Source organism: Saccopteryx bilineata, chromosome 8 (genome assembly GCF_036850765.1).
Source record: "Saccopteryx bilineata isolate mSacBil1 chromosome 8, mSacBil1_pri_phased_curated, whole genome shotgun sequence".
In the NCBI taxonomy this organism is placed as follows: Eukaryota; Metazoa; Chordata; class Mammalia; order Chiroptera; family Emballonuridae; genus Saccopteryx; species Saccopteryx bilineata.
In genome coordinates, this window is record NC_089497.1 from 55,633,670 (window position 1) to 55,657,995 (window position 24,326).

Below are 24,326 nucleotides of genomic sequence, written 5' to 3' on the forward strand. Positions count from 1 at the left end.
TGCCTACCTGTCTCTGTCTCGCTAAAAAAAAACAACCCAAAACAAAAAAAACCCACAATGGGATACCACTTCATATCAATAAGGATAGGTATTATTTTTTTTAAAGCTAGAAAAGGGGTAGTGATAGATTAAGTGGAACCCCTGTGCATTGCTGGTGAGAATACAAATAGTACAGCTGCTGTAGAAAAGAGTACAGTAGTTCTTCAAATTATTAAACATAAAATTATGTTTATAACCCAGCAATTATATTTCTGAGTATAGACCCAAAATAATTGAAAGCAGGACTCAAATGCATTTTTACACTAATATATATACTAGATATACAGCATCACAATTCACAATAGACAAAGGTAGAAACAACCCAAACGGCTATTAAGAGATAAATGGATAAAATCTGGTCTATGCATAAATACAGTAATATTCAGCCTTAAAAATGAATGAAATTTCTGATCCATGCTGCAATGTGGACGAACCTTAAAAACATTGGACTAAGTGAAACAAATATGGTATGATTCCACATAAGGTACCTAGAATAGTAAAATTCAAGGAGTCAGAAAGCACAATAGTTACCAGGGGATGCGTGGAAGAGCTAATGGAGAGTTACTGCTGGGATGATGAATAAGTTCTAGAGATGAATATAGGGTAATGGTTGCACAAAAATGTGAGTGTACTTAATACCACTGAACTTACATGTAAAAATGGTTAAAACAGCCTGACCAGGAGGTGGCGCAGTGGATAGAGCATTGGCCTACGACGCAGAGGACCCAGGTTTGAAACCCTGAGGTCGCAGACTTGAGCGCAGGGTCACCGGCTTGAGCATGGGATCTAGACATGACCCCACGGTCACTGGCTTGAAGCCCAAGGTTGTTGGCTTGAGCCCAAAGTTGCTGGCTTAAGCAAGGGGGTCACTGGCTCGGGTGGTGCCCCCTGATGAAGGCACATGTGAGAAAGCAATCAATTAACAACTAAGATGCCACAATAAAGAATTGATGCTTCTCATCTCTCTCCCTTCCTGTCTGTCTGTCCTTTCCTCTTAAAAACAAACAAACAAAAAAACCAACAGAAAAAGGTAAAACAGTAAATTTTATACTATTAGGTATATTTTACAATTTAAAAAAATCAAATGTGTAGTACTCAAAGTAAAAAATAAACGTTATAACCTGCTTTTTATTGATACACACCTTAAAGTATTCTCTGAAATTGTAGACTTTTCTAATAACCATACCTTACACCTCAGCAATAAATACAGAGATGAAAGGAACAAAAATTCAAAGTATTCTTAAAAGTCAAACCTGAAAAGTTAGTCTCAAAACTGTAACAAAGAATATCAGTTATTTATTAACTTCTTCCCAATTCCGCCTGACCTGTGGTGGCGCAGTGGATAAAGCGTCGACCTGGAAATGCTGAGGGCGCTGGTTCAAAACCCTGGGCTTGCCTGGTCAAGGCACATATGGGAGTTGATGCTTCCAGCTCCTCCCCCCCTTCTCTCTCTCTGTCTCTCTCTGTCTGTCTCTCCCTCTCCTCTCTAAAATGAATAAATAAAAATAAAAATAAAATTAAAAAAAAAAAAAAAAACTTCTTCCCAATTCCATTTCTTTCCCAGAGAGAAAAATGTTTAATATTTAATTCTATTCAGCTATGTAATTATGACAGAATTTCTTTCAGTCTTTAGACCTAAGCCAAGAAACCTAGGTTCATTCCAGTCCAAACACAAATTAATGTTTTCAACAGTATGGCATTTATTAAGAAATGCTAGCAGTCAGAAATCTTATGTTCTTCTCATAACTCCTTCAGGCTATCCCACACAATGACATCATCCTTACCAAATAAAGCCCATTATGTAATAACCACATAAACAATACTATCACTTTCTATGAGAGTAGTCATTGCTATGAATGTTAAAAGGGCCTCAGATTATGATAAATATACTGTAAAAGTTTTTCACACTGAAAATGTAAACTCTAAAAAGTATTCTAGAAATAATATCAACATATAAAGAAATGATCAATACAAACTATAAAAAATCTCTAAAATACATATTCAATATGAAATAGTTCAATAAATAAAAAGTAAAATTCTTAAAAAAAAAGTCAAGTCGCTAAGGAATTATATAAAAATAAACATTTTAAGTAATATTTGAAAATTATTACTGTTCTTGATGCTCCTATAGGCTAACAAATGCCAAGGAGAAAAAACATAAACAATTGCCCATTAAATGAAGATACTGGATGACTGATAGAAATTTGCTACACTTTTGAAACTTCCTTTAAATCTGCCACATTTAAAAACACACTCTATACTTAGGTATTTCCTTTATGTTTCCAACTACTAGTCCATAAAAATTTTGTTGAATGTAACAAATATAATTTTATTTTAGTTAACAAAATTATATAACCCACAGAGGTCAGAAATTAAAATCTTTTCTAATGTTTTTGATTCTATAGTCATTATTTTATATAAATTGTAGATTTTCTTTATTAATTTTTAAATTTTAATTCTTTTATCAAAGGTAGTAAATTTATATAATTTTAAATTCCAATTAGTGCCTTCTGCTTCTGGGAAGTGGAACGGATATACTTGTTCCTATTCTTCCTGCTAAGTATAATCAGAAACGCTGGTCATTACATGTAAAACAAACATAAGAAGATTGAAAGGTTGAAAGAGATGACTAGGGACTTCAGGCCCCAAGAACATCATAGTGATCAGTTTCCTGGGTTCTTTTTGCCTCAGGCATCCTAGACTTGGAACTGATGTCTCCAAGTTGGAAACCCTACAACACCAATGGCCGAGACAAAACAAAACAAAACCCTAGCCCCAACTAAAACCAACTCTCCAAAGGGCCAGGAAAGGGGCCACTTAAGAGAAACCTTTTAGATAATAACTGCTCAGAGAAACACCTCAGAAACTGTAGCCTCATACCACACCCATGCCAGCAAAGGCCCGGCAGAAAGCCAAACTTCCAAACTTCCACCCTTGCAATACTGTAACTTGGCATTTTGGTGGTTCCTCTCCAACTCCTACTTGGTGGGGTGTCAAAAAACACACACGTTGGGAACTGGAATTTTCAGGTCTTCCAGAGGTAATGTGGTCCCCTCACCACCAGGAGAGACACCGACTGTCCTGTTGGTGTGATGTCAGAGGAGGACTAGTAGAGTTTGGACTTGGACCACTCCCCAGTAGTTTAGAGAGGCAGAATGAAAAGATAAGTGGCCTATCATAAGATTACTCTTCCTTTTCAGAATGCAAGGGCTGTGAAGAAATCCCTAGATTACTTAAAGGAAGAAAATAATGGAAGGGTAGTACAGAGTTTATAGCAAAAACTTCATGGACTGAAAATATTTTCAAAATTTCAACCTGCATTTAGTGTTCTGCATTAAAGCATGAATATTCAGATTACCATAACTATGGTGTCAGTACTGAAAGAAGCACATTTCAGCCTGACCTGTGGTGGCACAGTGGATAAAGCATTGACCTGGAATGCTGAAGGTTCTGGTTTGAAACATGGGCTTGCCCAGTCAAGGCACATTATGGGAAGCAACTATTATGAGTTGATGTTTCTTGTCCCACCCTCTAAAATCAATAAAATCTTTTTAAAAAAATAGAGGCACATTTCAAGAAAGCATGTCATTGAGCATATTTGACTTTTGAGTAAAGCAAATACTTTACTGAGATCACATTCCCTATAGTCAAAAACACTGTAAGCTAGAAAAACCCAAGGATTCAATGATGCAGATGTTGATAATTGAGTTCTGAAGCAGTGTTGCAGATAGGCAAGTAGAAAAAAACCCATTAACGTCATATTTTGTTTACAATACAAGAATTCATACTGAATGATAACCATCTGATATGACTTGAAAAATAAATATTTCTATGAAAGCTATGAATGTATCACAACTTTAATTTTTTATTTATTTATTTTTAGAAAGAGAGAGAGAGAGAGAGAGAGAGAAAGGGGGGAGAAGCAGGAAGCATCAACTTATAATAGTTGGTTCCTGTATGTGTCTTGACCCGGAAAGCCCAGCGTTTTGAATCTGTGACCTCAGCGTTTCAGGTTGACACTTTATCCATTGTGCCACCACAGGTCAGGCATAATAACTTCTTTATTTTTATTTTCATGTAGCAGCATTTACAGAGACACCAAATGTGCTTCATTATGAGGCAAGTCTTACTTATAATCAATGTAAAAATAAAAAGCATAGATTATGATTAAAAGTGATATTTTTACACAATTTGGTGATATTCCCTTATGTTTCTCTATAGCACTCTAAAAGATAGAACTTCATGCCCTGGCCAGATAGCTCAGTTGGTTAGCATCGTTCCGAAGCATTGATTGGTAGTTCAATCCCCAATCAGAGCTCACATAGGAACAGATCGATGTACCTGTCTCTCTCTGCCTTTCTCTCTCACATAAACCAATAAATAAAAAATATTTTTTTAAGTTAAAATTTTATAATTTTTTTTTTAACAGAAAGAGAGAGTTAGAGAGAGGGAGGGATAGATAGGGACAGACAGGCAGGAACGGAGAGAGATGAGAAGCATCAATCATCAGTTTCTCATTGCAACACCTTAGTTGTTCATTGATTGCTTTCTCATATGTGCCTTGACCGCGGGCCTTCAGCAGACCGAGTAACCCCTTGCTAGAGCCAGCGACCTTGGGTCCACGCTGGTGAGCTTTGCTCAAACCAGAAGGGCCTGTGCTCAAGCTGGCGACCTCGGGGTCTTGAACCTGGGTCCTCTGCATTCCAGTCCGATGTTCTATCCACTGTGCCACTGTCTGGTCAGGCTTTATGAATATTTTGAGCAAATTTATTACAAGCTCATCACAACAAACTTTAACGGCAGTATGTCTAGGCTACTTCACTGTGAGCTTCACCAGGATTAGAAAATTTGGTCATAATACTATATATAAAGAATTTCTTTGCAATGAGGTTTAATTTGTTAATAGGTTAAAATTAAGATCACCAGATTAAATGAATGCACTGTAAAGTCTTTTCAACAATAGTGATAACATGCTACTGGAAAAAGAAACTGAAGCAACCTGAGTTCCGATTTAAAAATAACTATGACTTGCAGGTGTAAATATGAAAAAAAAAAAAGAAACCTAAGGGTTGCATTATAATTCTTTTTCTTTATTTAATTTTACATTTATTTATTTAGAAATTAAAATAATGGGGTGATATTGATCAATAAGAATACATAGATTTCAGGTGAACATCTCTATAGCATTTGAACTGTTGACTGCATTGTGCGCCCACCACCCAAAGTCAGATCATTTACTGTCGCTGTATATTTGTTCCTCTTTACTCCCCTCCCCCCAACCCTCCAATAACCACTTCATTTTTCTCTATATCCATGATTCTCAGTTTTATATCTCCCCTATGTGTGAAATCATATAGTTCTTTCTTAGTTTTTTTTTTTTTTTTTTTTTTATTCATTTTTAGAGAGGAGAGAGAGAGAGAGGGAGAGAGAGAGAGAGACAGAGAGAGAGAAGGGGGAGGAGCTGGAAGCATCAACTCCCATATGTGCCTTGACCAGGCAAGCCCAGGGTTTCGAACCGGTGACCTCAGCATTTCCAGGTCGACGCTTTATCCACTGCGCCACCACAGGTCAGGCTCTTTCTTAGTTTTTTACGATTTATTTCACTTAGTATGTTCTCAAGGTCCATCCATGTTGTAAATGGCAATATATCATCATTTCTTATGGCTAAATAATATTCCATGGTATATATGTACCACATCTTCTTTATCCAATCCTCTATCGAGGGACACTGGTTGTTTCCATGTCTTAGCCACTGTGAATAATGCTGTGATGAACATGGGGTTGCATGTGTCTTTAAGTACCAGTGTTTTCAAGCTTTTTGGGTAGCTATCCAGTAAAGGGATTGTTGAGTCATATAGTAGTTCTAGTCTTAATTTTTGAGGTACCACCATAATGTCTTCCAATATGGCTGTGGAAGTTTACGTTCTCACCAGCAGTGAATGGGGGTTCCTTTTTCTCCACAGCCTCTCCAACACTTATTACCTGTCTTGTTGATAATAACCAATTTAACAGGTGTGAGGTGGTATCTCACTGTAGTTTTGACTTTCATTGCTCGAATACCTAGCTAAGATGAGCATCTTTTCATATCAGTTGGCCATTTGTATGTCTTGGGAGAAGTGTCTGTTGAGGTTCTCTCCCATTTTTTTTTTTTGTATTTTTCCAAAGTTAAAAGTGGGGAGGCAGTCAGACTCCCGCATGCACCCAACCGGGATCCACCCAGCATGCCCACCAGGGAGCAATGCTCTGCCCATCTGGGGCATTGCTCCTTTAAGGCCGAAGCCATGCTAGCGCCTGAGGCAGAGACCATGGAGCCGTCCTCAGCCCCCGGGTCAACTTTTGCTCCAATGAAGCCTTGGATGCAGGAGGAGAAGAGAGAGAGAGCAAGGATGAAGAGGGGGAAGGGTGGAGAAGCAGATGGGCACTTCTCCTGTGTGCCCTGATCGAGAATCAAATCGGGACTTCCACATGCCTAGCCAATGTTCTACTGCTAAGCCAACTGGCCAGGGCCTCTCCTCATTTCTTAATTGGATTGTCTGCTTGTTTGTTGCTGAGCTTTGTGAGTCCTTTATATATTGTGGATATTTAACCCCTTATCAAAGCTGTGTTTGTGCATATCAGCTCCCATTTGGTTGGCTGCCCTTTTATTTTGTTGTCCGTTTCTTTGCTGTGCACAAGCTTTTTAGTTTGATATAGTCCCATTCATTTATTTTTGCCTTCACTTCCCTTGCCTTTGGAGTCCAATTCATAAAATGTTCCCTATTGCTAAGGTCCATAAGTTTAGTACCTATGTTTTCTTCTATGTAATTTATTATTTCAGATATATTTAGGTCTTGATCCATTTTGAATTAATTTTTGTGCAAGAGGACAAACTAGCCAAATTTTATTCTTTTTGCATGTGGCTTTCCCATTTTTCCAGTACCATTTATTGAAGAGGCTTTCTTTTCCCCATTGTGTGTTTTTGGCTCCTTTGTCAAAGACTTTTTGTCCATACGTATGTGGTTTCATTTCTGAGTTCTTGATTTTGTTCCATTGGTCTGTATTTCTGTTTTTCTGCCAATACCATGCTGTTTGGATTATCATGGCTTTAGAGTATCATTTTTTTTAAGTGAGAGGAGGGGAGGATAGTGAGACAGATTCCCACATGCACCTCGACTGGGATCCACCCAGCAACCTCCATCTGGGGCTGATGATAGAATCAACACAGCTACTTTAACAGCTGAGGCTGATGCACTCGGACCAACCAACCAACCAAGCCATCATCAGTGCCTATGGCGATGCTGGAACCACACAAGCCACTGGCTGCAGGAGGTGGAAAGGGAGACAGGAGGAGAGGGAAGGATAGAGAAACAGATGATCACTTCTCATGTGTATCCTGATAGGGGATTGAACTCAGGACATCCATATGTCTGGCTAACACTCAACTGGCCAGAGCTTTATAGTATAATTTGAAGTCAAGTAGTGTGATACTTCTGGCTATATTCTTTTTTCTTTGGATTGCTTTGGCTACTCGGGGTCTTTTACAGTTCCATACAAATCGGGAGAATTTTTTGTTCTATTTCTTTTAAAAATGACATTGGGATTTTAATGGGGATTGCATTAAATTTTTAGATTGCTCTGGGTAATATGGCCATTTTATGCTGATTCTTCCAATCCACGAACATGAAATATTTTTCCATTTCATTGTATCTTTTTCAATTTCTTTTAATAATACTTTGTAGTTTTTAATATATAGGTCCTTCACATCCATTGTTATTGAGGCATTTAATTGTTTTGTTGCTGTAATTGTAAAAGGAATTGCTATTTTCAATTCATTTTCTGAAGTTTCATTGTTAGCATATAGAAAAGCAGTAGACTTTTGTATATTGACTTTGTATCCGATGACTTCACTGTATTTGCTTATTGTTTCTAATAGTTTTTTGGTGGAGTCTTTGGGGTTTTCTATATAGAGAATTATGTCATCTGCAAAAAGTGATACCTTTACTTCTTCTTTCCTAATATGGATGCCTTTTCTGTCTTTCTTTTGCCTAATCGCTCTAGCTAGGATGTACAGTACTATGTTGAATATAACCCTTTTTCATTAAAAGACTAATGCATATTTTTTTGGTTATATAGATCGACCAAGTATCTAGATACTTGAGAAATTTATTTGTGGTTGCATGCCTGCTTTATAAAAAGGCTTTCTGTTTTGACTGTTATTGGGGTTTTTTTCTAGCATAAGCTACAATATTTCTAACCTATACAGTCTATATGTCCTTTGCTCTGTTTACAGTATATTTTCCTCTGTAATACAAATACCAGTATCTTGTAATTAGTACAGGTAAGGGAAGAGTTCCAATAAACTGCTAATATTTTTAGGTGCTTGGGGTTTGATTTCTCTCTAATAAAATATTTAAACCAATTTCCAGCCTCATATTTAAAATTAATTTTATAGAAATTTCTTACTATGTTGTATCATGAACAAATATTATAAAATAAAAATATTTAAATCTCAGTTCAGACTATTTTATGCAATTAAAAATAATTTCAGTGTAATAAAAATTTCAAATTCGAATTTATAATTTACTGTGGAGGCATTAATTTGCATCAGTACTTAGCATAATGGAATCTTTCCTAATGGAATCCCTTTTCTGATTTAGTATTTAATTTGAACATATATTTGCTTTTTAAAAAAGTGGTTGACCTAAATTTATTATAACTCCATGAAATAAGCATTTGTTTAAACTTACATCCTTGTAAATCTCTCTAAAATGCATGCAAAACTTAAATTATAGTATTATCATTACCCTATTTATATTTTTAATCAGTTTCTCAGAAATTATTTCTTCAGAATATAATTATAAAATCAAACTGATGGTATTACTGTTAAAAATGAAGTTATTTTATTCAACAAAGAAAATAAGAAAGAATGATACCCAAACAATATTTTAATTTTGCAATGCAGTCAGTCTATAAAACCAATAAAGCCAGGAGTCCTAATGCAGTTTTTAAATATCATATTGATAATCCTGTATGTTCTATCTCACTATAAATTCTCAAAAGTTTATTTATTTATTTATTTTTTTTACAGAGGCAGAGATAGATAGGGACAGACAGACAGGAACAGAGAGAGATGAGAAGCATCAATCATCAGTTTCTCGTTGCGCGTTGCGACTTCTTAGTTGTTCATTGATTGCTTTCTCACATGTGCCTTGACCGTGGGCCTTCAGCAGACCGAGTAACCCCCTGCTGGAGCCAGCGACCTTGGGTCCAAGCTGGTGAGCTCTTTGCTCAAGCCAGATGAGCCCGCGCTCAAGCTGGCGACCTCGGGGTCTCGAACCTGGGTCCTTCCGCATCCCAGTCCGACGCTCTATCTACTGCGCCACCACCTGGTCAGGCTCAAAAGTTTATTAAGTTCTTAATGGATAGCAACTGGTCTTACTGTTTACACTTGAATGTTCAAATTTTGCTTCAAAGCCAAAATTTTTTTTTGCAGTTGTGTAAAATATCTAAAAATTGATTTTATGTTAATGTTTTTGTTGCTCATTATTTCTCCACATCTTAAAACAAGATGTTTCTAGCTACTTGCTGAAGTTTTGATTATCCCAAGAAGCTCTGCCTCACTGCAAATGAGTATTTAACTTGGTGACTACTTACTGACAAGGTCCCAAAATGGAAACAATGCCATCTATTTTCATTATAACTAAATCTGGATAAATCAATTTTTATTTTTCACTGCAATATCAGATATTTTCTTTCATTTAAACCAGGGGTCCCAAAATAAAAATAAAAAAAATAAACCAGCGGTCCCCAAACTACGGCCCGCGGGCAGCACGCGGCCTCCTGAGGCCATTTATCCGGCCCCCACCGCACTTTCAGAAGGGGAACCTCTTTCATTGGTGGTTAGTGAGAGGAGCATAGTTCCCATTGAAATACTGGTCAGTTTGTTGATTTAAATTTACTCGTTCTTTATTTTAAATATTGTATTTGTTCCCATTTTGTTTTTTCACTTTAAAATAAGATATGTGCAATGTGCACAGGGATTTGTTCATATTTTTTTTATAGTCTGGCCCTCCAACAGTCTGAGGGACAGTGAACTGGCCCCCTGTGTAAAAAGTTTGGGGACCCCTGATTTAAACTATGGTACAGTTGTCCCTTTTTCCTCCTGCTTGGAATAGTCCTCATGAACATTTATTTTCCAGGAAATGCAGGACATTTGAAAAAGAAAACCAATACAAAAACAATCAATTATATGCTTCTCTTATGGAAAGAAAATAAACTTTAAGTTAAAGATATCCACGTTTTGCCTAACCAGGCAGTGGCGCAGTGGTCGAGCATCAGGTTGAAATGCGGAGAACCCAGGTTTGAAACCCTGAGGCCACCAGCGTGAGCCCAAGGTTGCTGGCTAGAACAAGGGGTCACTTGGTCCCTTGTAGTCCCCCGGTCTACATGTGAGAAAGCAATCAATGAACAACTAAGGTGCTGCAATGAAGAACTGATGCTTCTCAGGCCCTGGCCGGTTAGCTCAGTGGTAGAGCATTGGCCTGGTGTGCAAGGGGTCCCGGGTTCGATTCCCGGCCAGGGCACACAGGAGAAGTGCCCATCTGCTTCTCCACTCCTCCCTCTCTCCTTCTTCTGTCTCTCTCTTCCCCTCCTACAGCCAAGGCTCCAGTGGAGCAAGGTTGGCCCGGGTGTTGAGGATGGCTCTATGGCTTCTGCCTCAGGTGCTAGAATGGCTCTGGTTGCAGCAGAGCAACGCCCCAAATGGGCAGAGCATCGCCCCCTGGTGGGCATGCTGGGTGGATCCCAGTTGGGCGCATGCGGGAGTCTGTCTGCCTCTCCGTTTCCAACTTCAGAAAAATACAAAAAATTTAAAAACTTAAAAATAAAAATAAATAAAAAAAAAGGAGCAGCTATTTTCCCAGTCTCCTAAAATCTTTTAGATCAGCTTGACAATTGTCAGCATTTGAAATGTGCACTCCTACTGCCAGAGTAAAGGTCTCATTTTTATAATACCATGATGCACTGTGTAACATACGGCCCTTCCATCCACCCTCTGTCTACAGAGGTGCCGGCCCTGGGCCTGCACCTATCTGGAGGCAATCAAAGTTTGTAGCCAAGTGCTTTAAAAAGCAAACAAACAAGACTTACTGGAAAAACTATCAAGAATGCCAAAGTCAGCCCTGGCCAGTTGTCTCAGCAGTAGAGCGTCAATTCAGCCTGTGGAAGTCCCAGGTCTGATTCCCAGTCAGGGAACATAGGAAGGCGCTCATTTGCCTCTCCACCCCTCCCCCTCTCCTTTCTCTCTATCTCTCTCTCTTCCCTTCCTGCAGCCAACGCTTCATTGGAGCATAGTTGGCCTGGGCGCTGAGGATGGCTGCATGGCCTCTGCATCAGGTGCTAGAATGGCTCCAGTTGCAATGGAGCAATGTCCCAGATAGGCAAAGCATAGCCTGCTGGTGGGCATCCGGGTGCATCCCTGTCAGGTGCTTGCGGGAGTCTGTCCGTCTGCCTCCCCATTTCTCACTTCAGAAAAATACAAAAAAAAAAAAAGCCAAAGTCTATAGAGCATAGGAAATATAGTCAACAATATGTATTGTAGTAACTATGTAGGGTGCCAGTTGGATACTGTAAATTTCAGGGGGAACACTGTAAAGTACATGATTTTCTAACCATTATGTTATATACCTAAAACCAATACAAAATAATACTGAATATAAACTGTAATTGAAGAAAAATATTTTTTTAAATGCTAAAGTCTAAGAAAGCCCACATACCATGCTTTATCTGTATGCATATATTTGCTCAGGAAAAGTAATAATGTATATTGCGTGATTTGAAAAAATAGCTTTTTTCACAGTTATGTTTTCCACATATCCTAGGAGAGTGGGATGCTAAAAAATGTATGTAGGCTGATAAAATTTGGTACATATTTCCAAAGCAAGGCTATGAAAAACTTAAAGAAATTTAACAAGAGAAATGAAAATTTAAACCAACTTAGAATTCTAATTTAGCTAAGAGAACTATCCTTGTAGCCTGAAGTCCTGAGTTCCGGTCTTGTTTTATTGGTAACATATGTTGGATTGGGATGATATAAATGTCACTTCATTGTGAAATGTAAAAATTGTGCAATGAAAAAGAAGAAGAAGTCTATTCTTTGGAAAAAAGTATTTTATAAGTATAAGGCAGCCCTGGTCAGGTAGTTCACTGGATAGAGCATCAGTCCAGTGTATGGACATCCCAGGTTCAATTTCTGATCAGAGCACATAAGAGAAGTGACCATCTGCTTCTCTCCCTTCCTTCTTCCACTTCTCTCTCTCTCTTCCCCTCCTGCAGCCAGTGGCTCGAAGGGTTTGAGCACAGGCATTGAGCATAACTCAGTTGGTCCAAGCGTCAGCCTCAGGCACTGAGTATAGCTTGGTTGATTTGAGCATCAGCCCCAGATGGGGGTTGCCACTAATAATGAAAACTTTGCTGCCAAACAGATTATTTGATTACTTCTCATTTTAAATAATAAACTGTAAAAGTTAACTAAAACTAAAATAAAAAGTTTCTCCATAAGTTTAAAAAGAAATCTTTAAAAATAACCAAAAAAAAATCAAAGTAAAACAAAACTCTTAAAGTACAATTCAGGAGGAAATTAAATAATACATTACAGAAAATAACTTCAATTAAAACAAAGAAAAACATGAGCAGCTGCCTGACCAGTGGTGGCGCAGTGGACAGTGTCGACCTGGGATGCTAAGGTCCCAGGTTTGAAACTCCAAGGTCACAGGCTTGAGCACACGCTCACCAGCTTAAGCATGGGTGCGTTCATCAACATGATTTCATGGGTCATTGGCTTGAGCCCAAAGGTTGCTGACTTGAGCAAGGGGTCACTGGCTCGGCTGGAGTCCCCCAGTCAAGGCACATATGAGAAGCAATCAATGAACAAACTAAATTGCTGCGATTGTGCGTTGATTCTTCTCATCTCTCTCTCTCTCTTTTAAAAAAAAGAAAAAAGAAACCAATATCAGTAGTAAACAGTCAACCATCTTTAACCTTCTATATCAAGGGGACATATAACTTTAGACCTATGGCAGTACAATGTATGAATTTTAATCCTGTTATATATATATATTTACAATTACATAACAAAATGTAAAGAATGAAAAAATTAAAACTGTTTTATAACTGGCATTGGCTTATTTTAGATTTTAAAAGCATACTTCGAAAAGCCATTTCCCTGCCTAGAACAGAGCCTGAGATGGACAGAAGGAAGAAAGGGACGGAGGGAAGGAGGGAGGGAGGAAGTTAAATATAGCACTGAAGCAAGCAGGAGGAAGAAAAGGAAGGAAAAAATAAAGGAAGTTAACTTTTGCCCAGTACATACAGGCACTGGAACATTTAATTGTTCCATATGGCTATAATGTCATTTAATCCACAAAACCTCCTTACGAGGCAGATGAGAAAATTACCATTTAGGAAAATAAGGAAACATAAGATTATGTGTCACACAAAGCTATTAAATGAGCTGAAATTCAAACCAAGATTTCTCTGAACTCAAAGCTCATGCACAAATAAACTTACACAAAACACTATCATACTATAAATTATTATTGTAAAATGCTTTTTTTCAGATCTTAAAACAGGAAGGCTGAACACATAACATGAAGAGATAGGAGTGACTCTTCTGACTTACTCATGAGCCCTGGCCTACCTTCTATATTCTCCTGGAATGTTTATTCCTTTATTTTCCTGCAGGGCCATTACTATAATTTTTAAAAAGTATTTATTAAAATTTTTAATAACATGTTTTCATATTGTGATCAAAGCTTTACTTCTCTCCACCCTACACCCCTACAGTAGTTCCTAAAAAGTAAAAGGCAGCTTTTCAGTTTAAAACAAAGTATGGTGCAGAGAATGACCAATTTTCCATACATCAGCAAGCAACATACTAGGACATCCAAATGCAAAGCTGTAACTGTGAATTACTGACCCTTCAGAATTAGAGCTTTAGAATTTAGATAAATTCTTTAGTTTGTCAACTGTCAAAATTAATTAATGTTCTCTACATTTGATGGAGAAGTTTTATTCCTAAAGTTATATAATTATCATGAGATTTTCTATATCCGATGGTAATGCCTTTCAAATGTTAGCATGCATCAGACTGACCTGGAGAGCTTGTTAAAACACAGATTGCTAGTTCCTATCCTCAAAGTTTTTGGTGTCACAAGTTGGGGGTGAGACCCATTAATGTGTATTTCTGACAATTTCCCAGGCAATGCTGTTGCCACTGGTCTAGGAAGCACTCTTCCTAGACTGTGTTCTGTGGGAAATTACAGTATGCCCAACAGAATTGTGTTGGCATAGCATGCCTAGGATTTCTAGTCCAAGACAGTAAAATGAATGTGTGCAAGGAAGAGAAATAGGTTTTGTTTTTCTTTCTGGGAGAAGCTTAATGATTGGTATTCTGTAATTATCTCTGTGTTTCTGTGTTTGCCCACATTAGCAAAATATACAAGAAACTTGAATACTGTAAAACTATGAAGTTGCAACTGTGATATAGTTGTATGGTGCAGTTAGGCTTTTTACTCCAGAAAACAGATAAAAAAGAAAATAATTCAAACTTTTGAAAAAGAAAATAATTCAAACTTTTTTTTTTTTTTCTTCTGAAGCTGGAAACGGGGAGAGACAGTCTGACAGACTCCCACATGCACCCGACCGGGATCCACCCAGCACGCCCACCAGGGGCGATGCTCTGCCCACCAGGGAGCGATGCTCTACCCCTCCAGGGCGTCGCTCTGCCGCGACCAGAGCCACTCTAGCGCCTGGGGCAGAGGCCAAGGAGCCATCCCCAGCGCCTGGGCCATCTTTGCTCCAATGGAGCCTTGGCTGCGGGAGGGGAAGAGAGAGACAGAGAGGAAGGAGGGGGGGTGGGGGTGGAGAAGCAAATGGGCGCTTCTCCTGTGTGCCCTGGCCGGGAATCGAACCCGGGTCCCCCGCACGCCAGACCGATGCTCTACCGCTGAGCCAACCGGCCAGGGCCAATTCAAACTTTTGATACATATACTAACAATAATAGTAACACAAGTTAAAAAAAATTGAAAGTATACCAAGAACCCTGGCAAAGTAAATTGCATTTGGACATGACAGTATGATGTAAGACAGCAAAGAATATATTTTATTCTTTAAGAACCATAATTGCTGCCTGACCTGTAGTGGCGCAGTGGATAAAGCATCAACCTGGAATGCTGAGTTCACTGGTTTAAACCAGGGGTCCCCAAACTTTTTACACAGGGGGCCAGTTCACTGTCCCTAAGACTGTTGGAGGGCCAGACTATAAAAAAAAACTATGAACAAATCCCTATGCACACTGAACATATCTTATTTTAAAGTAAAAAAACAAAACGAGAACAAATTCAATATTTAAAATAAAGAACAAGTAAATTTAAATCAACAAACTGACCAGTATTTCAGTGGGAACTATGCTCCTCTCACTGACCACCAATGAAAGAGGTGCCCCTTCCTGAAGTGCGACAGGGGCGGATAAATGGCCTCAGGGGGGCGCATGCAGCCCGCGGGCCCATAGTTTGGGGAACCCTGGTTTAAACCCTGAGTTTGTCTGGTCAAGGCACATGTGAGAAACTTCCTGCTCCTCCCCCCTTCTCTCTCTTTCTCTCTCTCATCTCTCTAAAGTCAATAATTTAAAAATGCCGAGGGTCGGCCTGGCATGCAGGAGTCCCGGGTTCAATTCCCGGCCAGGGCATCCAGGAGAGGCGCCTATCTGCTTCTCCACCCCTCCCCCTCTCCTTCCTCTCTGTCTCTCTCTTCCCCTCCCGCAGCCAAGGCTCCACTGGAGCAAAGATGGCCAGGGCACTGAGGATGGCTCTGTGGCCCCTGCCTCAGGCGCTAGAATGGCTCTGATTGTGGCAGAGCATCGCCCCCTGGTGGGCGTGCCGGGTGGATCCCGGTCAGGTGCATGCGGGAGTCTGTCTGTCTGCCTCCCCATTTCCAGCTTCGGAAAAATGCAAAAAAAAAAAAAAAAAAAAGCCATAATTGTTCACTGAAACAGAGCATATGAAATAATTCAATACTATTTATTCTGGAAAATATTACTTTACATTGACTTTAGGTAATAGTTGTTAAATTTATGTTAATTTAAATACATTTTGCTAGAAAGTCATTATGCATAGAGACTACAAATATTCTTTTGTTTTAAGAAAACAAATCTTCAGTGAAAATGGTCTTGATTGATTTGCTGAATACACATATGAAATTATTCTAACTATATTACAGACACTAAGGAAGTTAAATTCAGGATGGTATCAACAGCATCACATAAATGAGACTGAAAATGAACAGTCACAAGTTGGCATTTAAATGTCATTATTTCTAGCCTGACCAGGCGGTGGCGCAATGAATAGAGCATCAGACTGGGATGCGGAAGACCCAGGTTCGAGACCCCGAGGTTGCCAGTTTGAGCGCGGGATCATCTGGCTTGAGCAAAAAGCTCACCAGCTAGGACCCAAGGTCGCTGGCTCGAGCAAGGGGTTATTCAGTCTGCTGAAGGCCCACGGTCAAGGCACATACAAGAAAGCAATCAATGAACAACTAAGGTGTTGCAACCCGCAATGAAAAACTGATTGATGCTTCTCATCTCTCTGTTCCTGTCTATCCCCGACTCTGACTCTCTCTCTGTCTCTGTACAAAAAAATAATAATAAAATAAAATAAAAATAATTATTAAAAAACATGTCATTTTTTCTAAAACTTATGCTAGTATTTTAACTCAAAATATAGTTTGGTATAATACTATATAGTAACACAGTACATAAAACATGACTATACTGGGTATGAATAACAGAAAAAGCTGGCAACTCAGATTAGAACATAAATGAGAATAACCTGAAAAGCTTTAACATTAGAGTAAGAAAAGAATTTAGCCTGACCAGGCGGTGGGGCAGTGGATAGAGCATCGGACTGGGATGTGGAGGACCCAGGTTCGAGACCCTAAGGTCGCCAGCTTGAGCGCGGGCTCATTAGGTTTGAGCAAAAGCTCACCAGCTTGGACCCAAGGTCACTGGCTGGAGCAAGGGGTTACTCAGTCTGCTGAAGGCCCATGGTCAAGGCACATATGAGAAAGCAATCAATGAACAGCTAAAGTGCCACAACGAAAAACTGATGATTAATGCTTCTCATCTCTCTCCGTTCCTGTCTGTCTGTCCCTATCTATCCCTCTATCTCTGTAAAAAAAAAAAAAAAGTATTTCAAAAAAAGAATTTAGTCAAATGAAGGTTAAGACTGTCCACATTCACACCTGACTGGGTGGTGGCACAGTGGACAGAGCGTCCCACTGGGATGCAGAGGACCCAGGTTCAAAATCCTGAGGTTGCTGATTTGAGTGCGGCAGACTCACCAGCTTGAGCCCAAGGTGGCTGCCTTGAGCAAGGGGTCCCTAGGTCTGCTGTAGCTCCCCAGTCAAGGTACATAAGAAGAAGCAATCAATGAACAGCTAAGGTACCGCAACAAATAATTGATGCTTCTCATCTCTCTCTCTTCCTGTCTATCTGTCCCTATCTGTGGCCCCCCTTCTCTGTCACCAAAAAAGAAAAAAAAAAAGGCCACATTCATGACTTTAAAAGGCTCTGCTCCTTCACATAAATTATCTAAGCTGTTCCTGATGCCAACTTGTCTGGTATCAGTTGTCACGTGAATTAATATAAAACAAGGCTCCTGTAGACAGGCTGTTATCCTGTATCCCATTACTCACTAAAAGTAACCAAGGCTGCTTAAGCAAAATAAATGTTTTATTTGGCAAAAGTGGAAACAAGATGTTTCTAGAAAATTTATTTTTCTTTCTTCCCTTTCCTTTTCTTTCCTTTTGGCTTTAAAAAGCTGTATTGCTTCCATGTGGTCCAAGGAATGGGAAAGGGCTCCAGGGTAGTTAAAAGGATGCCTAATTGTTTCAGGGAGAGACTCAGTCAAAAGCTAGACACCAGGGAGATGCAGAGGGGCCCTCAAATGCCTCTGGGCTCCAAAGGCTCCAAGTTGTACTTGAGGATGAGCCTTTTAAAGAGATACTGGCCCAGCCCAGGCTGGAGGCTGGCTAGCCTGCAGAGGTTGGCCAGGTGGTCACCCATCTTCATGACGAGTTTCATCTCCTCATCCAAGAAGTGGTTTTCCAGGAAGTCACAGAGCTGGAAGTCTGTACAGGCAGAACCCAGGTCATGCAGATCCAAAAGGCCTGGTGCAGGTTCTCTTCTAAGGCCATGGTGGGTTCCATGGCACCCTGACTTTTACCCCACTCATCATGGGAAAATTTCAGCAAGTGCTGGAAGAGAATGTGGCCAACATGCTGGTTTTGCATCTTTAAAAGACACTCGGCACCCTCATGCTTCTCCTTGGTCAACTCACAGGAGTAGCTCACACGTTCTAGAGCCATTATCACAGTCAAAATAGAAGCCCAGGAAAATGTAGTGTAGGAGCCGCAGAGATGCTGGTTGACTGAGCTTCCAGCTCAGTACAGTAATTCTGACAAATGTGGGAGCTCATGGTTGTTCGGCAACAAGGAATTAATGTCAAAAACTGGTATTGGCTGGTCACAGTCTGAGGATGGCTGAGCATGACTGAGGTGGTTCCAAAGGTGAGGACTGGACAAAGGTAGAGGGTGGCTAGAGGCTGGAAGAGGGGTGTCTTTGGATCTGTTCCATCCAAACACTGCTGAAGCAAGAGACAGGTCCAGGAATTGCTGAGGACACTGTTTCATTTTTTTCCTTGGAATGCAATTTTCAAGTTCTTAGCGGCAATCTTGGGGTGGGAAAAGAGGTTTGCTCAAGAGGATGGCTCCCACACATGAAGAGTTTAGGCAATGACATGTATAGCATACAAAAGGCAGAGCCATTTACAAACATCTTGAATCTCTAAGAGACCCTTAAGTATATAAGGATCCTAAAAAGGAAAGGTAACATGAAGGGCAATGTAAATATATCAATGCCTATTATGAAAAATTCTCCTTTTATGAAAAAAGGAAAGGGTAATCAAGCTATAGATACAGAAAACATCTTTGTCATTTTATGATGAAAAATGAAGTGTTTACAACTCCAAGTACACTATGATAAGACAACAAAATTAATAAACCTATGCTGGTCGTTGTTGATCTGACCTCAAGATTGTTTAGTTTCTATTGTTACTAAACAATGTCTCCAAAAGCAAAATAAGCAATTAAACCGGTAATAATCAGGCTTCTAAAATCAAGTACTAGAAACAATATTCCAATGAGAAGTAAAGGCTTGCTAATGGTATAACAATTTTGGGTAGAAAGCCCCAATCTTCATAATAGAACTGGAAAAAAAACAACACAGGATTGAGCTCTGAACAAAGCTATTATTTTTGCATAGTCTGGGATCCTTATTACACTTATTAAGATGACTTAATAAGGCTTTTTTCTTTTTTTTTAATATTTGCAGTGTAACTTTGGCAGGGGCCCAGCTGAGCCAGGGCACAGTCCAAAAGGACTTGCTAATATCACATTTAACTCCAAGTCATATACATATACATGATACGCCCAGATCATGAGCCTATGATATCCAAGGAACACGGTAACTGGTATTATAACTTTCTTCTTTGCTTATCACATCCTCAAAAGGGTTCTTTCTCTTTTTGACAGGTTGGTGCTGACAGTGCTCAACTTGGTCAGCTTATATGGCATGGGGTTAGAATAATTGGGGTCAACTTAATTCAGAGACTTTTTGGAAAAAAAGAATAACCTCAATTACCTGATTACTTTAGAGCAGTGCTTCTCAAACTGTAATGTTCTCACAATCATCTGGGGATCTTATTAAAATGCAGATTTCTAACGCTTGAGAGGGAGTCTGAAATTCTGTACTTTTCATGAGACCTTAGGCCAGGGGTCGGGACCCTATGGCTCGTGAGCCAGATGTGGCTCTTTTGATGGCTGCATCTGGCTCGCAGACAAATCTTTAATAAAAAAAAAATGTTAAAAATATAAAACATTCTCATGTATTACAATCCATTCATTTCCTACCACTCATGTTCATGGTTGTGGGTGGCTGGAGCCAATCACAGCTGTCCTCCGGGACAACACCAAATTTTTATTGAATAATGCGTAACATACACAGATTGTTGTATGGCTCTCACGGAATTACATTTTAAAATATGTGGTATTCATGGCTTTCTCAGCCAAAAAGGTTCCCAACTCCTGCCTTAGGTGATACAATGTGTCTGAGCCATAGACCATACTTTGAATAGCAAAACTTTTTTTTTTTTCCAGTGAGAGGAGGGGAGGCAGAGAGACAGACCCCACATGTGCCTGGACCTGGATCCACCTGGCAAGCTCACTAGGGGGGTAATGTTCTGCCCATTTGGGGCATTGCTCTGTTGCTCAGCAACCAATCTCTTCTCAGGGCCTGAGGCAAGCCATCAAGCCATCCTCAGCGCCCAGGGGCAACTGGTTCCAATAGAGCCATGGCTGCAGGAGGGGGAGAGAGGGAGAGGGAGGGAGGGAGAGAGAGAGAGAGAGAGAGAGAGAGAGAGAGAAAGCTTGAGCAAGACAGAAGTAAGAAGGGGAGTGGTGAAACAGACGGGCACTTGTGTGCCTTGGTTGGAAATCAAACCTGGGACATCCACACTCCCAGTCAACACTCTACCAATGAGCCAACAGGCAAGGGCCAAATAGGAAAACTTTATATAATGATAGATCATTCTTGAAAATGTCAAAGAAGATGCTATGTAATATTACTATCCTAGGAAAAGAAGAGCATAACAGTTTAAAAGAATAATAACTCTGAATAGTATTTATCAAGCAAGAAAATAAAAACTTGAGTTTCTAAAACTGATTAATGACTATGAATTGTCAATCCACAGATCCAAGAGTCTCAGCAAACCTCAAGCAGAATATAAAGAAAGGCATATCATACTCAAACTTCAGAAAATCAAAACAAAGGAGAAAAAAAATGTTAAAAGCAGCCAAAGAGGCCATGGCCAGTTAGTTCCGTGGATAGAGCATCGGCCCGGCGCACAGGCATCCCGGGTTTGATTCCTGGTCAGGGCACACAAGAGAAACGACCATCTGCTTCTCTTCCTCTTTCTCTCCATTCTCTCTCTCTTCCCTTCTCGTAGCCAGTGGCTTGATTGGTTCAAGCATCCGCCGGGAACACTAAAGATAGCTCGGTTTGATGGGAGCATTGGTCCCAGATGGGGGTTGCCAGGTGGATCCCAGTCAGGGCACATATGGGAGTCTGTCTCTCTATATCCCTTCTTCTCACTGAGAAAGAAAGAAAAGAAAAGCAGCCAAAAAAAATTATCTTAAATATTTAACGGATAAGACAAACCAAAGGCTGATTTTTATTGATTGATTGATTTGAGAGAAAAAGAAAGGGAGGCACAGGAAGCACCAACTCATACATGCCTTGACCAGATAAAACAAACCAAAGGCTGATATTTATTTATTTATTGATTGATTGATTTGATAGAAAGAAAGGGAGGGATGGCCCTGGCCAGTTGGCTCAGCGGTAGAGCGTCGGCCTGGCGTGCGGGGGGACCCGGGTTCGATTCCCGGCCAGGGCACACAGGAGAAGTGCCCATTTGCTTCTCCACACCCCCCTCCTTCCTCTCTGTCTCTCTCTTCCCCTCCCACAGCCAAGGCTCCATTGGAGCAAAGATGGCCCGGGCGCTGGGGATGGCTCCTTGGCCTCTGCCCCAGGCGCTAGAGTGGCTCTGGTCGCGGCAGAGCGACGCCCCGGAGGGGCAGAGCATCGCTCCCTGGTGGGCAGAGCATCGCCCCTGGTGGGCGTGCCGGGTGGATCCCGGTCAGGCGCATGCAGGAGTCTGTCTGACTGTCTCTCCCCGTTTACAGCTTCAGAAAAATATAAATAAATAAATAAATAAATAAATAAATGTATTAGAAAGAAAGGGAGGGAGGGAGGGAGGAACAGGAAGCATTCACTCGTACGTGCCTTGACCAGGCAAGGCTTTTGAAGCGGCAACCTTGGTGTTCCAGGTCACCACTTTACACCACAGGAGAGGCCAAAGGCTGATTTTTTAAAACAGAAATTATGGAATTCAGAGACAATCAGCCTGACCAAGGTGGTTCAGTGGATAAAGCATCAGACTGGGATGCAGAGGACCCAGGTTCGAGACCCCCGAGGTCGCTGGCTCGAGCAAGGGGCTACTCGGTCTGCTGAAGGCTCACAGTCAAGGCACATATGGGAGAGCAGTCAATGAACAACTAAGGTGTCACAACGCGCAACGAAAAACTAATGATTGATGCTTCTCATCTCTCCATTCCTGTCTATCTATCCCTGTCTATCCCTATCTGACTCTCTGTCTCTGTAAAGAAAAAAAAAAGAAGACAATCAAATGACACTTTTAAGGTGCTGAAATGGAAAAGCAAAAACAAAAAACTCTTTCATCCAAGAATTCTGAACTCAACAAAAAAATGAAGGCAAAATAATGATTTTCAGAAACCAAAACAAAAATTCAATGCTAGCAGACCTAGACAGATTTATCACAGGTACATGGAGTAGTGTGGTCATTCATTCATTCATTTAAAATCTACAATAGGTATACTATGTGGCACACACTACTGTAAATGCTAGAGATACGGACAGAAAAAAATTGTTACTCTACTGAAGCTTATATGAAACAATCAGCATATAGTAAACTATCAATATATAGTAAACAAAACAACATAGTAAACAATCAATAAATAGGGACCTACTATAAATGAAATAAAGAACAACACTGAAGAAAACTGGCTCCAGGCACCTGGGCAGGGTTTATCATGAACCTCTCCAAAAAAGTGAGTTTTGAGGGATAGGAGAGACTAACATTTATTGATCATTTACTATGAGCTAAGAACTACTTTTAAGTGCTTTATATCACTCATATCTGAGCTAAAATGTAAAGAATGAGAGACATACAGACACATAAAGATTTGGAGAAAGAGCATTCCACAAATAGAGGATGTCAAAATCAAGTATAAAGGCCATGAAGGAAAACCAGGTTTGATATGTTTAATGAATAGAAAGGAGAGAAGTGTAAGTGAACTGAGATTTAATCTCTTAACTAAGATTTAAGAGATAGGTCCAAGAATGAATCAAGTAAGCAGAGATCACACATGGTTTTTTTCACCCTGGTAAGGCAGGATTTTTTATCCTGCATTTTATACAAAAGGCAGTGGATAAGTACTACAGGTTTTTATTAGTCTGATTTTAAAGGAAAGTGACATGATCAGATTGACATTTAAAGTATCATTTTTGGCTGCTGTATAGACAATGCTTTCAAGCAGTTGAGTAGAAACAGGAAGACTAATTAGGAGGCTAATGCAGTAGCTCATGGCAACAGAATGTGGGGCTTAGGCTAGACTTTCAGTAGAAGAGACAAAGAAGTGAACAGATTTGGAATATGTTGAAGATATGATTTGCTAATACACTGAGGAGGATAGGAAAAACAGAATAAAGAATGACTTCCGTTTGAAGCCTAAGCTATTTGTCTGGATACAAAGACGGTAGAGTACTGGCACCAATTACTCAACACCAATTACGAGGAGTTCCACCTCAATAAATAAATGATAATGGTCATTTACTATAAGAACATATTTTTTATGTTATTTTATTCTCTCTATCTCTTTTTTAGGGGAAAGGGAGTAGGGAAAACAAATCCAGAATCCTTTCTGTTCAAGGTACATTTGAAATGCCTATTTAGACATCTAGTGAAAATATCAAGCAGGCAAGTGAATATATGTCTGGATCTCATGTACAAAATCATGTCTAAAATTGTTTGTTAAATGAATACACCACAGAATCAAAGTTGATTCTAGTTGAAACCATTTTGGGTGAGGGGCACAATTTAACTCATACCTATGCCAAAGCATAACCTCTGAGGAGACTTCTCTAAATCTCTAGGCCAGTGGTTCTCAAACTTTTTGAAGTCGGGGCACATTTAAAATCCTACAAATAATGGCAGGCTCACTATATATAAATTTCTGAGAAATATGTTATAATAATTACATCAAATATTAAAGAAAAAATATAAAGTCCAAGTGTGCTTTAAATAAATACAACAAAATTAAATTTATTCTGACATTAAAAATATTTTTGGTACATTTTTGTTATACTTTTTAAAATTCGTAAAAAAGAGGGGTTAAGAAATAAAAATACAACAAAAAAGTTATCTTTTTATATATATAGATACCATTCTTAGTAAGATTTAATAAATTTGGCAGGTCCCAGAGCAAATGTCACACAATAATGTTAAGTTTTCTCATTATTGTGTTTATGAGAAACATGAGCCTGATGTGTCCTAGTGATT

The 24,326-nt window shown here is 39.6% G+C and overlaps 1 protein-coding gene across 10 annotated transcripts in view; it reads right to left on the reverse strand.

Annotated features, from left to right (window-relative positions):
* The window catches only part of LRCH3 (leucine rich repeats and calponin homology domain containing 3), a 155,193-nt gene that overhangs the window by 104,779 nt on the left and 26,088 nt on the right, over positions 1-24,326 (reverse strand). The gene's annotated exons all lie outside the window — the stretch shown is intronic.